This window comes from Camelina sativa, chromosome 17 (assembly GCF_000633955.1).
Source record: "Camelina sativa cultivar DH55 chromosome 17, Cs, whole genome shotgun sequence".
NCBI classification, from domain to species: Eukaryota; Viridiplantae; Streptophyta; class Magnoliopsida; order Brassicales; family Brassicaceae; genus Camelina; species Camelina sativa.
Window position 1 is genome coordinate 17,923,120 of NC_025701.1, and position 18,212 is coordinate 17,941,331.

The following is an 18,212-nucleotide window of genomic DNA, read 5'->3' on the forward strand; positions in this document are numbered from 1 at the left end:
TGTTTTTTTTTTTTTTTTTTTGTCATTTTTTTTATAGAAAACTCTAATTACTGGATCCGGAGGTAGTCTTTAGTAAACAGCTAAAGGGGACGAACCCGGATCGGCGGATCCAAAAAGATAAGACTGTCTAGCCAGTAAATCTCTTGTACAGTAGTAGTATAGTAATAACTAATAATTGACATTTTTCTCTATTTTTATTATGTAATTAAGAATCGAAATTTGATGTCAATTCTTAGTCAAACTTTTTATACGTAATTAAGATTATTTAAACATTTTAGAAGTAGTAGGTAAATTGTTATTCAATTATTCTTTATATTAATATTTTATAAAGTGAAATAATGTAGTTACGTGATCTCTTAATTTCATATATATATATATATTTTGAGTGGAAAATAATAATAATTATGACTTGTGATGAATAAGAGTCGTTTTGGAAGTTTTTTGTTTTGCTTGTTCTGACAAATAGAAATGTATAAACAAAAAATGAGGTTAAATGTCATTCACTTATTCTTTAAATTAAACATTTTGAAGAAAGAGAAAAAAACAAGTAAAAAATTTATATAATCCATGTTAGGATTGATTTTTTTGGATCCTCTAGTCTTGACTGTTAAGTTTGTTCGTATTAGGAAGACATCGTTTATTTGAAAATAACGGCGGCAAGCATAGGATAACTGATTCAAGTACTGAGAGCAAACCAAGCTGGATCTATGTAGATGTTTGGTGGAGGATCGATGTAGCCTCAGACCAACTATTTTAAAAAAAAACTAGTGCGTCCTCTTGAAGATTCTTCATTCTTGGACGCTTAGGGAATCACATATTCACATGTGTTAACTCTATCTCTAATTTTTAGGAAACACCTTTACAATTCCCCAATCGTTGCTATCCCACGCCGAAACAAACCTCTAGTTTGTTCGGACTCAGACAAATATCATGCTAAACGTCTTTTTGACTCCGTTAAGTGCGAGTTTACAAAAGTTGGGGTGCTGCCATAAAACGTTACGAGATCTTTACTAAAGCAAGCACGTAGGCTAACTGATAGCCCTCCCGTCCGTCTGTTTGATTCCCAAACTTGGAACTTGCGAATTGTGACCGCAAGGAGTCACGACTTACTGTTATACTAACACATAAATTTTTCATTTTATAATCACTGCACATAAGTTAAGTATTATACTGATAATAGTGCTTGTATAATTTTTCATTTTATAATCACTTCACATATGTAAAGACACGTATATACTATATCACATAGGTAATTTTAATATGCAAATGATTTTTTGTATAATTATTTATTACAAGCTTATTTTGGGTGAGTTTATTAATTAAGAAGAAAAACAAAACAATCTTAAGGTTTGGATCAAAGCTTTTTATTTCACTTAGGTTTGTTTGAACTTAAATAATATATGTTACAATAACGTTTTCATCATACTAATTATAGAATAGATTATTTTATATAGTAAGTGTACTAGTCTAATTACTCGCTGTCTCAATTTATCATTTAATAACTAGTATTGTTTATTGAGATACATGGTTCAAGTACTCGGACCTAGGAACTATTTATGACGTTCATTACACAATTTCGGCGAAGCAATCTTAGATAAACGACGCAATTATTTTTTGGATTAAATCGACTTGTAGAGGTCATATATATGTGGATCAAAAAGAGGATCTGATTCTTGCAAATAGTACCTTCTTGGCCATTGAATACAAGAGCCAACACACAGAACAATAGGGGCATGTGGAACTATATAATAAGTTTTCTTTTTACTAATTGCAGAAAATGAGAATATTATAAAACACATTCCTTCTTGTTTCTTTAGTAGTTTATTCTGTTGTTCATATAAAAATGTATTCTATTATTCTATATGTTTGTGCATTATTTATCTCTTGACCTTTTTATATATAGAAACGGCCTTAAGAGACTATTTAAATTTTTAATATATATTATTAATTTTTCTTTTGCTTCGCCAATTTTATTCACACTTGTCATTATTTAAAAAGGATAACATAATTGAAAAAAATGATCGCGACTGTTTTCTAGAGGTTCATTGCATGATTATTTGGAACCGACCAGTTCAATTGCGAGACCTAATTGCATGTTTTATATTTTGTTTATTCCCTTGTTACGTTTGATAAGGGTAATCTATATCAGTTAAAAGCAGACAGTTTTGAACAAAAGAAACTCCTAAATGGGTTGCATATTACAGCCATTAATGGAATTAAGCAGTAAAGAACAGTCTCTAGATAGCCTTGGACGAGCTTGAAGTTACCATCATACGACTTTCGAAGATGTGTTAGTAAATTTGCGTTGTTAGTTTGTATATTACGGATATCATGGACCATGATTCATGGTATTAGTATCATACACCACGGTAATTAGTTCGTTATATATATCGACAGACGACAAATAGTCATTTATACAAATGTGATCATCTTTGCATGAGTAGATTTTTAAAAAGTCACATTCATTTTGATACCTTTCGTTCTCTAAGTTATTCCTACTACATTATATGTTCAGTTAGTTAGTTTTTCTGTAAATTTGTTTTTCAATTATATAATTATAACCATCACTTTTATTTTGCATATTTTATGCTATATTCTGTATTGTCTTATCAGCTGAGGTTGCAGTCACTTTTNTTTTTTTTTTTTTTTTTTTTTAGTATTTCTTGGTTACGGCTATAATACTCATAAGGTCAAAGCTTTATGGAGAATCGACAACTACTGAAGATAGATGCACTGTACTAATTGTTTTGTTTAGAGAAGTCGCGTTGCGTTTACGAGCATTGCGAATTTGTTATTTTTCTTTTATGTTATCCCATAAGAATCATTCGGTTAGCAAATGTTTTCCCATATCAAATATAATTATAATATCAAGGAAGATTGAGAATTAAGATGATATGGCAAAGGAGATTTACTTATGGTGTAAAATGATAGTTAGAATACGATCCTCCTCATCCTGATTCGCCTCGCGTGGAAAGTTCACCGATAAAAAAAAAATTCGGATTCTTTGGTTAGTTATGTAATTCAAATGTAATGTCATTCTTTGAATTATAATGCCCACTAGCTTGTAATTTTGCATGAATCCGAATATAAAGACTAGATATTATTTGAATATTAGAGGATGCCGGAATTTTCATATTTTTAATGGTTGTCAAAGATTAAAGCAACTAAGAAAATTAATGTTTAAATGGCTGAAACTTTTTTTGTTTTGTTTTGCGTGGGTAATTGTTGAATACATATATATATATATATACTCTGTCCAATAACAGTTGGAGGACTCTTGATTTAAATGGATTAAGCAACCTTTGAGATCTTAAAACTTAATTAACCATGTTTATGAATATATTTATATTTTTAGAAAGTTATATAATTATATGCAAATATAAACAGATTGGTCGGTTTAAATCTTTTGTTCTTTTGTTTAACTCTCAATCTGTGCATCCATCCTTTCACTGTCCAAGTACTAAACCCTAGAATCGTTTGCACAACATGTAAGTTTTAAATCAAATATAAATTATAAATAGTTTCCTTTTTCGTTTAACAAAATCTTAGTGAAAGGGACTTATCCTTTCACTTTCAACTTCATTCGTTTAACCCTTTTAATCCAAAAATATTTTAGAAAAAAAAAAACAATAATATTTTTTTCTTCCCTACCCCGGAATCCTCAAAACGAGATACCATTAATATAAAAAAAAATCCCATATATGCAGTATAATTTATTATTTTAGCATATAGCATATTCGTGTATATATATTTCATATAGAGAAGACTCTCTATTACAGAATTATTCACCTTATTTCATTATATTATAAAAATATTTACACACGCACGGCTAATTCCATGATTCCAAGTACCACACCTATTTTTTAGAGTTTGATCTTAAACGCATAACCCTCGATTTGCTTGATACGTTGATTTAAATTACAGATAATATAAAGAAAAGAGCATCTAATTATCTTCAGAGAATACTATATAATAAATATGCTATACATATATTTTATATAAATAGAGTGTACTATTTCAGCATTTGATCTTTTTTAGTGTGGACTCCAAGTGGAGCCAGACAGTCTTTGCCTTTTCTTTTTTCTCTTCTTTCAAAATTGTTTCTGATTATTAATTTAATTGTTTAAGATTTTCTTTTACTAATTTGATAATTTCTTTGGTGCGCATCCTCTCCGATGGCACCACTTTTTGCCACCAACTTGCTTATATTATATATTATAGTATATATGATATATCAAAGATTCAAGAAAAGTAATAATTGTATATAATACATAGATCACATACATTATTCTGATATAATATGTGTGTATATATATATAATATATGCGAATCTTGTTCATTGGTGTAGTCGTATTTGATTTAAAAATGAAATATACAGAAACAAAAACTATTGAATTAGGGAGAATAGTCTAGTACGGTAGTTTTTGCCCCAAAAAAAGTCTAATATTAGTTTGATTATTCGTACAAAACAGTAACTATTAGTTCGATATGTGTCGTAGACTCGTAGTGGTGGAGAAAATGTCATTTAGTGAGTTTGAATATTAGTTCAGAATCCGACACGTGTCACGCACTCTGACACTCTAGTGGTGGGTGCTTGTTCTCATGTCAGGTTCCTGACTCCTGATTACGTTTAAATTAATTAAGAACTGATTTAAGAAATTCATATTGTTTAAACGAGGGGTAGATGTGTGACCCAGCCACTAATTATATTTTGATTCTTAATGAACTACAAAATTAAAAAGCAAGAGCAAGTACTTACTTAGTTATACGAAGTATATGTAAGTTAAAACATAATTAGGTTAGTGGTATATTATATCTTCGTAGTTTACCTAAGCTAGGTTTGATGCATGGTTCTTATTCTATAAGAAAGAGTCTAAAAAAAAAAAAACCATTTCACAATTTATTGTTGAAAAAATGTCACAGTATCCAGTATATAAAATATATACACATGACATGTATAGAGTGTACACGAATCATATAGTAATCATGGTATATATATATATATATACATAATCTTGTAAATCTTGTAATTAAATATGTTACATTCATCACTTTATCAAAAAAAAAAAAAAAAAATATGTTACATTCAAGATTCAAGATTTGCCATTATTAAAGTTGTCTCATACTAAATAAAATGGTGTCGCCTAAGAATGAGTTTTTGATCCATTGTTTTAGGATCGGAACTAAATTTTTGTATTAATGTACATATATAGTAAATTCATAAAATATAGATTTTTCGAAACATATATATGTGTTAGATTTCAAGTCGGATCCAATAAGAGAATCGGTGTGGTCGTACACCTTTCCTAGGTTTGGTGTTGGCTACGTATCCATGTGTTATTATTAGTTATTGCATGAACTTCTGGTTCGCTATAATTATATGGTTTGCCCTTTTTCTCAATAACTTGGTAGGTCAATTGCTCGCTCTTAAAAAAACATAATAAATTGCTGTAAAATGTAAATAATTGGTGTCTCAACAAAATATTTATCTTAATACTTTAACTGTGTTAGCAAGCAGTCGCATTAGATTGTTCAATTCGCTTCGTTGTGTTGGATCATCATCAAGATTTTCTTACAATACTACGATAATTTAATACTTTTAATACACTATTTTAGTAATAATAGTTTTTTGGCGTTAAAAACTAAAATTTACGTTTATTTAATAAATTAAATTTAATATATGTAACTAAAAGTTATAATTAATTTTCAAAAGAAGATAAAATAAAAACTATAATTTAAAACGCATTAAAAGAAATTGGTAAGCGTTAATCATATGCGCGAAGTTGATTTAATTTTATATTTTCTCAAAAATATTTAAATATAAAATAGTTATTTACGGTATAGATATTTAGTCAAATAATCTTCTTTAATTTTTTCAAATATACAATTATTTCGTAATTAGAAACCAGGATATAAAAAAAGCACAAAATAAAATTGTTACGCAAAAGAATTAATAAATTGTACATTTCAACTATGTCAAGTTCATGGACTTTCATCTTTCTAGAGCTCTACTCGACCGGCCAAATTAATTATTCAGATGTGGCGATGGTTGGGACTGAGTTCTATATACATCATATCTATGAACCAGTATTGATCGTGATGACATGTGAAAGAATTCACTTAAATGTTCGGTTGATGCAACTTCGGGTCATTCTCACTGATTCTTATATAATTTTAATTAACTCTTACTCATTCTTTCGTGTGGCTTATGATCTTTTGATCTAGAATATATATTATATTTTATAGTTTTATCGTTAGAGAGACATGTAAAGTAAAAGTGTAAAACTAAGCAAAATTATAATTATCCTTTATTAAAAATGAGTGACGAATTAGTAACTAAACAAACTAGTCAGTATTGAAATAATCCGCTCTCTAACAAAGTCCTTTGTTTGTTTTGTCACTATTTAACAATTAAAAAAAATTCACTTATCCATTTTAATCTTTAGTATGTGAATCTGCTCACTATACTGCATTAACTCCGGTATCATATAATGTCACCATAATGATCTGTATAATGTTTGTCATTGAGGTCATTATGATTGAAATATTGTGATGATGTAGATCTAAAAGATAATAAAAACTTTGGAGTTTTATATAAACAGAGATATGATGTGAAATAAGATGGAAAGAGAAAACAAAAAACAACACACACACACGCGTGGAAAGTGGGAGTAACGGTGGGATGCAATCTTCGGTGTTAGCTAAGAAAGCACTCAAAATGAGATCAGAAGTTTTTTGTGAACACTCTCACCAATCATCGTCTCCTCTTATCTTTTTTATAACTCACTTTATTTATATTATCTTCTTCATTTCACATCAGCTGTTTTTTTTGTTTATTGGTTTTTTTTCCTATCGTAAATAATTGTATCATGATGAATATCAAGAACAGCTTACTTACTATTACATATTTACCTTAAGTTGGTTGTGAGATATGCTATAGAAAAGCTATTGTGCACATGCTATTAGACAGTGCTAAGATAATCCTATTGTTGATTTATTTTGAGATTTTTTATCGTCAATATACTGTTGTATATATATAGACTTTAAGATTAGTGAAAACTTAAGATTTTTTTTGTTTCCTTTATTAAAAAAAAAAAGAATTGTTCACAATATATCATGTTTTTAAGTCATGTTTTCACGAAAAACAAAATAATATATCTTATTATATAAAGTTGGATTTTCAAAGTTAGACATTAACAAGATTATGACACGTGTCAAGTATACTAATAAGATTTTAACATGTGTCAAAATTATTATTTATCAAAACAGTTAATTAAAATAATAACATAAAAATTATTATTTTTTAAAACAGCTAATTAAGATAATAACATTAAATCTACATAAAATTTACATCTTTATATTTAAAAAAAAATTCCTAAATCAGAAAGAAAAATTAACAAAACTAATATATTTTCCATTGTACGTTAATAATATTAAATGTGTTTTCTCAATTAGATTTTGACATGTATAAACAAAAATAATAATTCATTAAGCATGTATATTATTATTAATCAAGAAATAGTGAATAACAAATCTAAAAAAATAATATAAGTTATGTCAAAAGAATTATTATTTTGAAACGTAATAGGAACAGCTAATTAAGAAAAATTATATCTACAAAACATTTACATGTTTATATCAAAATCTTTGATCTTTGATTTTTTTTCCCTGGTATAATTTTGCCGATCTATTTTGGATCCTTTATTTGTGCGGGTTCTTCAATGGAAGTTATCAGATGCAATGAAATGAAATCAAAATATATAAAACCCTCTAAATTAATCGAGGATGGAGACACTGATGGAAGTTCCCAAAGTAATTCTACAGTTAATAGCATTATAAGTTTCGAAGATTAGTCGGTGGTTGATGTATTTGGTCAAAATCTAGAGTTTTATCTTCTGGTTAATGACAATGATACAAGTACTGAAATAAAAGCTGCTTGATCGAGTAACTGAGAAGGTATTTTGTACTTTGGGAAGTTGGAACGGTAAACCGTTTTAAAATTCGTTTCAAACCTGATTTATGTGGTTTTCTATCGGATTTGATTCGTAAACCATTTAAATCCAGATATTTAGAGAAATATATGAGAACTTTTTATTCGGATAGAAATAAGTTAAGAACTTACGTTTCGAGAATATTTGAGATGAGGTCATAGTTCTAAGTAGTTTTGAAATGTTTTAAAATTTGACAATAATAATATTAGTAATGATGAGTATTTGGCAAAAAATTTGGTGGGATAATTGTTATAATTGTTATAATATATTAAAATATATATATATATAAATAAGTGTATGAAGGTAAATACAAATATGATTTTTTCTCTAACTAAAACTACTTATATATTTAATTCAGAAATAAAATTACTTTTTATTTTTTTAAATTTTTTTTAAGATTTAGGATTTATTTTTTTCAACAATTTTTAAACCCGCACATCGTGCGAGCCCTTATCTAGTATATATATATATATTGGCCATGTTTGTTTTATAATCGCTGGGTTAGCGATCAGCCACTCAAAATAATAACTAACATGGGTGTTAAATATGTGGGGAGTAATACGGACGACACCGATATGATCACTTTTAAATGTAGTCGCATATAAAAATGATTGCAGTTTTTTCAAGCGACACTAACAACACCGACATCTCTTCTAAAAATAGTCGCAGCGACACTTTTTCTATTCATCAACCTGTTCTTTTGTTGTTGTTAACGTTTAATTTTCTGTCGCTAATCGCTGATGCAATGATCATAAAACGAATAGGGCCATTAAAACGTGAATACTTGAAAAAAAAACTATATACCATTTATCACTAATAATTCAAATAGTTACAAGTCTAAAAATTTTACCAAATAAACTTTGCTAGAATGATACTAAATGGGAGAAAAGTATATGAGCCAAAATAACATGACATGATATGTGTATACGTATGTATTCGAAAGACAAGATGGGAAGAAAGCGATAAAAGAAGATCTTTCAAAGTAATGTTTGTCTCTTCTCATTTGATTTTCTGGCCCCTCCATCCCCTTACGCCCTAACCAATAATTTAAATTATATAATTATATTAACTGTTTTTTATATAAAGACCTGAGTAAATCAGTCTAAATAATTGTACTTGATCTTTTCACTTTATTTATAAAATTGACAGGATCAGTGTATATATATATATATATATATATATATATATATCTTCATGTATTATTTTCATTGAAATTAAACATTCTAATTCACACAAATGAATGAACTATTGTTTATATTTTTAGTTATTTTATTATTCCTAAAATTGTACTATTCTTTGTTTTACATCTATTTTGTTTGGTTTCTTACATAAAATGTCATTTATTAAGGCAAAACTTACGAATACGCCTTTTTACTATAATTTTATGGATATGCCATTTTTCAACACTTAGAAATATCTATATCTTGTGATTTTTTTTGCTAAACTACATCTTTTATAACAAATACTAAACTCTAAGATAAAACCGTATAAACCAAACATAACATGTCAAATGCATGTTTAATCATATTATATAGATTAAAAATTGTAAAACTATAAAATTTTAGACAAAATAACGAAATCCATAAATGTCATTACAAAAATACTAAATTCATAATTGATTTCTTTTTGTTTAGTTAAAGCTAAGAATAAAATGTGGTTGCTGATAATATAATGATTTTTTTTTTGCAACATATAATGAAATAAATATGTTGTACCATTTGCACCAACATTCACGACCCTTCAGAAAACTATGAAAGTGCATCAGAGTTCTGACAGTGACACGATGCTGAGGAGAGTCCCAGAGGTCTGATTAGCTGACGTGACATGAAGTGTTGATGTGGAGAAAGATTGTTGGACAAAATGATGAGCCACGGGATTTGGAAGAAAGAAGCACTCGTGATATACTCGAAGATATAAGTGTATATCTCGTTAAGAGAATTATGAAGTAATATTCTTGGAGATCAAGGATATTTCCTTTTTGTTAGGATGCACAAAAATTTAGGTTAGAGATCTTGTGTGCGAGTATAAAAAGAAAGTTTGTGAGATTCGTAACCTTCAAGTATTCATAAAAAGGCTTACAAGGTGAGTGTGTTTTAAACTCTTTTAGATCTACACGTAATAAACAAGAGTTTTCATATAAGATTGAATAAAAAATGTTTGCTTGGCACGTTTCCAAGCGGGTTATGTGAATGTGTTCTTTATACCTTTACAAACTATTGTTTTGTGGATCAATGTAACGCATAAAAATTGGCGCGTTAAGAAACAAAAGTTAAAATATCATAATGTTGATTTAATGTTTTTGCTATTTTCCTCGCACATCAAATTTGTTCGATAGTGCTATTTTACGTGTAATTGTTTGAGTTTGAGCTCAAGAATTAGTTGCAAAANAAAAAAAAAAAAAAAAAAAAAAAAATAGCCCATTAGTTTACGTGGTTCAACACCCATTGCCTACATCATGAATTGAAACAGCATAACTTGATGGTATTTGAAAGAATCGATAATAAATCTCAAATTAGTTTCAAGATGTAGTACTAAATTAAAGGGTGATTAGAAGATTCTCAACTAATTATACTTAAAATTGTTTGGATAGTAAGAGTCTCCGATGTCTATATATTCATTTATTTTTGTCAATTGATGTCTAATACTAGTTATCAATATTATGGGAAATTAGTGACTGCAAAAAAAGTTTTGATTAAAATATTGGACGTGAAGAATTTAAAAAAAAAAAAAAATCTATAGTACCTAAAATTCGTTTGCTCATCACCATCGCTCATATATAATCTTTTGAACCATATCAATCAATCTTTCTATTAATATCCAAAGAAATCAACAATTACATCATATAAACCAACTAAATCAGATTTAATATAAACTATAACTATAATACACCTATATGTGTATATAGTTTTTTATAAAGTAAAAGAAGAAATATTAAAGAGAGGGAGAGAGAAGAGAGCTACGAGAGAGTGGGGGAGAGTAAAGGCTTTTTTTTGTATTCTTATTAACACTTTCTCACATTGTACAATTCATATTTATAGTGGAATGAAAGGGTTATGAGTCATCCTATTTATTAACATGGTAAAGACATGTGTGATGACATGTGTTGATGGATTAATCAACTTGTTTTACAACACTCCCCCTTTATTATCCATCACTAAAGAACTACGTACTGCCTCGTTAAAAACCTTATAATGGAAAAACTCATTGGGATAAAAACCATGACAAGGGAAAAAGAGTACAGTGACGTAATCTCCCCCTGGAAAAGATATGAGTGGTCTTTTCTTCAAAGATCTCGTAGATGACGCATCCCGATACTATGAATATGCTTTCTGAACATGGTAGTCGGAAGCGATTTTGTAAAGAGATCTGCTGCATTGTCACTTGAGCGGATGTGTTGAATTTCAACTTCCTTCTTTTGCTCGAGTTCTTGAGTGTAGGAGAAAAATCTTGGAGGTATATGCTCTATTCTGTCGCTCTTGATGTAACCTTCTTTGATTTGGGCAACACAAGCAGCATTGTCTTCGAATAATGTTGTTGGTTCTTTCTTGGTGACTATTCCACTTGATCCATGTATGTGGTTAGTCATTGATCTGAGCCATACACATTCCCTCGATGCTTCATGAAGAGCAATTATTTCTGCATGATTTGAGGAAGTGGCGACCAAAGTCTGTTTCTGTGAGCGCCACGAGATTGCAGTTCCTCCAATTGTGAAAACGTATCCAGTTTGGGATCGAGATTTATGTGGATCCGATAAATATCCTGCATCTGCAAAACCAACTAGACCAAACGCAGAGTTTCTACGATACAACAATCCCAAGTCAATCGTACCTTGAAGATAGCGGAATATGTGCTTAATTCCATTCCAGTGCCTGCGGGTAGGAGCTGAGTTGTATCTTGCAAGTAAATTAGTTGCAAATGCAATGTCTGGTCGGGTACAATTTGCAAGATACATAAGTCCACCGATAGCACTCATATAAGGTACTTCGGGACCAAGTATTTTTTCATTCTCTTCACAAGGTCTGAATGGATCTGTGTCAACATTCAGGGACCTACCGACCATTGGAGTACTCAAAGGAGTCGCTTTATCCATATAAAAGCGCTTTAAAATCTTTTTCGTATAATTTGACTGATGCACAAATACTCCATCTTGGAGATGTTCTATTTGAAGACCGAGACAAAATTTTGTCTTTCCAAGATCTTTCATTTCGAACTCTTCTTTCATATGAGTTCTAGCATCATCAATCTCCTTTTGAGTTCCAATTATATTGAGATCATCAACATATACAGCAATGATCACAAATCCCGATGAGGATTTCTTTATAAAGACGCAAAGGCATATTTCATTATTTACATACCCTTTCTTCAATAAGTAATCGCTTAAGCGATTATACCACATGCGTCCGGATTGTTTTAATCCGTAAAGTGATCGCTGTAATTTTACCGCATATATCTCATTAGGCTTTTCCTTTAAAGTCTCAGGAACCTTAAATCCTTCTGGAATTTTCATGTGTATTTCATTATCCAATGATCCATATAAATACGCTGTCACTACATCCATAAGGTACATTTCTAAATTATTAGAAGCTGTTAGACTCATTAAGTATCTGAATGTAATTGCATCCATGACCGGAGAATATGTTTCCTCATAATCAACTCCCGGCCTTTGAGAAAAACCTTGTGCAACAAGTCGGGCTTTATATCGTGTTATCTCATCTTTCTCATTTCTCTTTCTCACGAAAACCCACTTGCACCCAACAGGTTTTATATCATTAGATGCAGTGACAATAGGTCCGAAGACATTTCTTTTATTAAGGGAGAACAATTCAGTTTGCATTGCACTTTTCCATTTCTCCCAGTCAGGCCTTTGTTGGCACTCTGACACAGACCTTGGATCAGGATCATCATTTTCATAATCAATCTCTTTAGATACAGAAAAAGAAAATATTCCATTTTCATCATCGATTTCATCTCTAGCCCATAATTTTCCATCTTGGGCATAGTTAATAGAGATCTCATAATTTTCTGTATCGTCTTCCTGATGACTTTTCTCTTCACTTGGTTCCTCTTGAACCTTTTCATTTCCGTCTCCCATTTTCTTTTTCTTTCGGGGATTTTTATCTTTAGAACCTATTGGCCTCCCCCGTTTCAATTGAACTTTAGGCTCATTATCCTTTTTCCCATCGATTTCCTCTTTTGGAATTTCAACTCTTGATGGTGCATTTGCAGCGGGAATATGTGATTTTGTCACCCTTTTTGTATCTGTGAACGCATCTGGTAATTGATTTGCCAAATTTTGTAAATGTACAATTTTCTGAACTTCCAGCTCACGTTGATTCGTAGGGGGGTCAAGATGTACCAAAGATGGTGTATTCCATGTAATCTCTTTTGGTACCTGTTTAATTCCTCCCCCTAACGCTGGAAATTCATCTTCATTAAAATGGCAATCAGCAAAACGTGCTGTAAACATATCACCAGTTTGTGGTTCAAGATAATTTATGATACTCGGTGATGCATAACCGACGTATATTCCCAATCTCCTTTGTGGCCCCATTTTTGTTCTTTGCGGTGGGGCTATAGGAACATAAACCGCACATCCAAAAACACGGAGATGAGAAATGTTTGGTTCTTGACCAGACGTTAATTGTAAAGGGGAATATGTATTGTATGCACTTGGTCGTATTTGGACCAACGCTGCAGCATGCAATATAGCATGACCCCATATAGAAATTGGGAGTTTTGTTCTCAATATCAACGGTCTAGCAATGAGTTGTAACCGTTTAATCAAAGATTCAGCCATGCCATTTTGTGTATGAACATGAGGGACCGGATGTTCAACATCAATTCCCATTGACATACAATATTCATTAAAAGCTTGTGAAGTGAATTCACCAGCGTTATCAAGCCTTACTTTCTTTATGGCATAATCAGGGAATTGTGCTTTTAACCTGATTATTTGGGAAATGAATTTTGCGAAAGCCGTATTTCGTGTTGTCAAAAGACACACATATGACCATCTACTAGATGCGTCAATCATTACCATAAAATAACAAAATAGTCCGCATGAAGGGTGAATAGGTCCACATATATCACCATGTATTCTCTCTAAGAATATTGGCATTTCATTTCCGACTTTGGGTTGCGATGGCCTAATTATGAGTTTTCCTTGAGAACATGCATCACATGAAAATTCACCAGAACAATAAATTTTCTGGTTTTTTAACGGGTGGCCATTAGAATTTTGCACAATTTTTCGCATCATGATTGAACCAGGATGTCCAAGTCTCTCATGCCAAATCTTAAACGTATTAGTAAACTTTGAGTTTACTGTAACATACGATGCGAATACATTTATTTTTGTGCAATATAATCCAGAGGATAACATTGGTAACTCTTCCAATATATGTTTTTCCTCGGATTTGATGCAAAGATATTCAATGCCATTCTTATTCATAGTCTCTATATGATATCCATTTCTTCGGATATCTCTGAAACTTATCAAGTTTCGTTGAGACTTAGGGGAATATAATGCATCTTTTATTTCAAATTTTGTTCCCCTTGGCATTGAAAAATTGGCTTCGCCAAAGCCCATTATAATCTTTGCATTTCCAGATATAGTGCTCACGCCTTTAGCGGAGTCATTCATTTTGAGAGAGGAGAAATATTTTTTATCTCTAAATATTGAGTGCGTAGTAGCACTATCTGCTAGACACATTTCTTCATCCTCAATCTCAAAAGTTGACATTTTCTGGAGATAAAACATTCATAAAATATGCATTAATATATAACAAAGTCTTAGGAGATTTAAAATATATTACAAAAAGGACTTTAAACACCAAAAGTTTTACAAGCATATTTTACATAAAGATTTTAATCGCATGATTTTCCACTCTCTTGATTGACGAGGAAATCTGCGATATCCAGATGAGTTTCATCATTGAGACCATGGTAGGAAGGTCCAGCTTCATTTGAGATGAGATTGGTCTCAACGTCTCTTTCTTTTTCCTTTTGAGACGCTTGATATAGATCGGCCAAATGCTTTGGTATACGACAAGTTTGGTACCAATGACCTTTCATGCCGCATCTGTAACAAATACTCTCATCTTTTTTCTTTATAATGCGGCTGGCATCATTTACATGAAGATCGTTGTTGGCTTTGCCAGCGTTGAAGCTATTAGAATAGTGACCTCTTCCTCTACCTCGGCCACGACCTCCTCCACGCCCACGACCACGGCCACGGCCTCGACCGCGTCCGCGTCCTCGTCCTTGCCAATTATAACTGGATGAAGCAACATTCACTTCTGGAAGTGGAGCTGATCCAGTTGGGCGAGTTTGATGATTCAGCATCACGAGTTGATTATTTTGTTCAGCAACAAGAAGAACGTGCATTAACTCAGAAAATCGAGTGTATCCATTGGTCCGGTATTGTTCTTGCAGGATTACATTTCCAGGATGAAAAGTTGAGAGCGTTTTTTCGATCATATCATAATCGCTCACTTCTTCGCCACACAAAGCCATCCTGGAGGTGATTCCGAACATAGCGGAATTAAATTCACCAACACTTTTGTAATCCAAGAACCGGAGATTTAACCACTCATGTCTAGCCTTTGGTAAGATCACATATTTCTGGTGATCAAACCTATCTTTGAGTGATTGCCAAAGATCTACAGGATCTTCTTTCGTGATGTACTCGTTTTTCAGATTATCGTGGAGGTGGTGGCGTAAAAACACCATGGCCTTGGCCTTATCCTCATCTGACGTCGTTTTCGACGGATCGATGGTGCTTAAAAGCCCATCCGATCTCAGATGCATTCGTGCATCCGATGCCCATGTCATATAATTTTTTCCAGATACATCAAGGGCAAGAATTTCGAGTCTGGCGAGATTTGACATAATTATCTACATGAATAATAAGTCCATTATTAATTTATTTATGAGATTTTGAGGAGGCAGAGCCTTCCATAATATAATATAAATCTTAACATATGATCGAGAAGGCAGAGCCTATCTTTCTGATCAAGAATGTAGATCTATATGATCAAGGAGGCAGTGCCTACCATTATGATCAAGGAGAAGACATAGTCTTTTTACTCCATAAATATCTCATATATATATTCTTGAATTTAAAGGAATTTAAATAAATTTTAAATAAACAAATTCGACATAAATTAGATGTTACCTCAAAAGAGTGATCTGTATAGAAACGGTTGGATCGGTTCAAGCAGAGAGACGATCGTGCTGATAACGTAATATAAACTATAACTATAATACACCTATATGTGTATATAGTTTTTTATAAAGTAAAAAAAAGAAATATTAAAGAGAGGGAGAGAGAAGAGAGCTACGAGAGAGTGGGGGAGAGTAAAGGCTTTTTTTTGTATTCTTATTAACACTTTCTCATATTGTACAATTCATATTTATAGTGGAATGAAAGGGTTATGAGTCATCCTATTTATTAACATGGTAAAGACATGTGTGATGATGTTGATGGATTAATCTAACTTGTTTTACAACAAGATTCGCATTCATCGTGACAGTGTAAAGCAGTTTTTTTTTTCTTTCTTTTGTTGGAAACGTATATGAAAATAATCGACGGGACAAAGCGTGAGAGACCGATCTTTTAAATGTGTTTTTGTTTGTCTTTTTCTCCCTATCAACCATTGTTGGATAATCACTAGCACGTGATTGTTCCTTTGATATTATGTCACACCAAAAAAATTTACATTTATTTTTCAACGATTTGATATGTTTATTTGCAAAACAGAAAAAACTCACTAAGGATGCTTACATTCTATTCATGACACGTAAATACTATGATTTCTACGTCCACTAAAACCTAGGCTCAAACAGTATTAAGGAGTGTGAAAACTTCTAGAGTTAATTTGATCAGAAGTATCTAAAATATATATATAAGACCAAATTAGCCCTGGGCATTCGGATACCCATTCGGGTTCGGGTCAGGTATTTCGGATTTTCGGGTATTTCGGTAAAGGAGTCCTAGACCCATTCGGGTATTTCTACTATTCGGGTCGGGTTCGGATAAACACCCATCGGATTCGGATCGGGTTCGGGTATCCAATTACCCAAAATATATTTTAGATTTGAGTTCGGTTTTAAATATTTACATCTTAAACTTAACAAAATACTTGAATTCAATTCGAATTCCAAACAAATCTAAATTTAAATCTCTCCGACTCCGATATAAAAAGGTGAAAAAAAACTATGGCAAACACATTTTTTGTTGAAAACGACCTATTTTGTTTTGTATTTTTCATTTTATATATTTTTTTAATATGTAAAAATAATATTTTGGTATCCAGAATTCATGAGTGTGAAATAAAAAAAATGCAATTAAAAATCTATTAAGTAGAATTTTTCATATCTAAAATTCCAAAAAAAAAGTTGCATTTAGTAATAACTAAATACTTGAAGTTTAGTATTAGTCAAAAAGATTAAAGTGGCAGAATGGTTACAGTGCAATTACTAGATACCTTAGGTGTTGGGTTCAAGTCACACTAGTGATTATTTTGCACTGGTTTAATAGTAATATTTACTAGATTTGGACCCGTGCTACAGCACGGGTTGAAATATATTTTGTTATTCTTAAAATATTATATATGTAATTGTATATAATATTATTTGGATGCAACTCATGCAAATAATTTTTATTGTAAATATTATTCATGAAATGTAAATGTATTATGTAAGTTTTATATTGTTAATTTTAACCCGTGTTAGAGTATATAAAATTATTAATCCGTGCTAGAGTGTGTCCAGCAGCTTCCGTGTTAGAGTATATAAAAATGTAACTCATGTTTGAGTTTGTAAGTCTTAAAATTATAATATAAAAACAAAATTCAATCTGTGCTCTAGCATGGTCCTAATTTTTATTGAACGTTATGGTTTATCAATAAAATCTGTGGAAAGTAAATTTCTAATATTGTGTTTAAAGATCTTTGGAAACAACTTGATATATGACTAAAATCTTCTGAAAATACAGTTTGAAAGATCCATGATTTTATTTATTACCATTAATATATCAATTATCAATTTGGAATATCTCCAATTAAGGTTGCACCCAATATTTAGGTGTAACCATTAATATATGAATTAATCTATAACCTATCTATAACCTATTTGTAATCATTTATAATTAATTAAAAATATAAAGTCTACAAAAACTATATTGTGTACTTCTTTTTATTAAAAAGGAGATCATTTGAA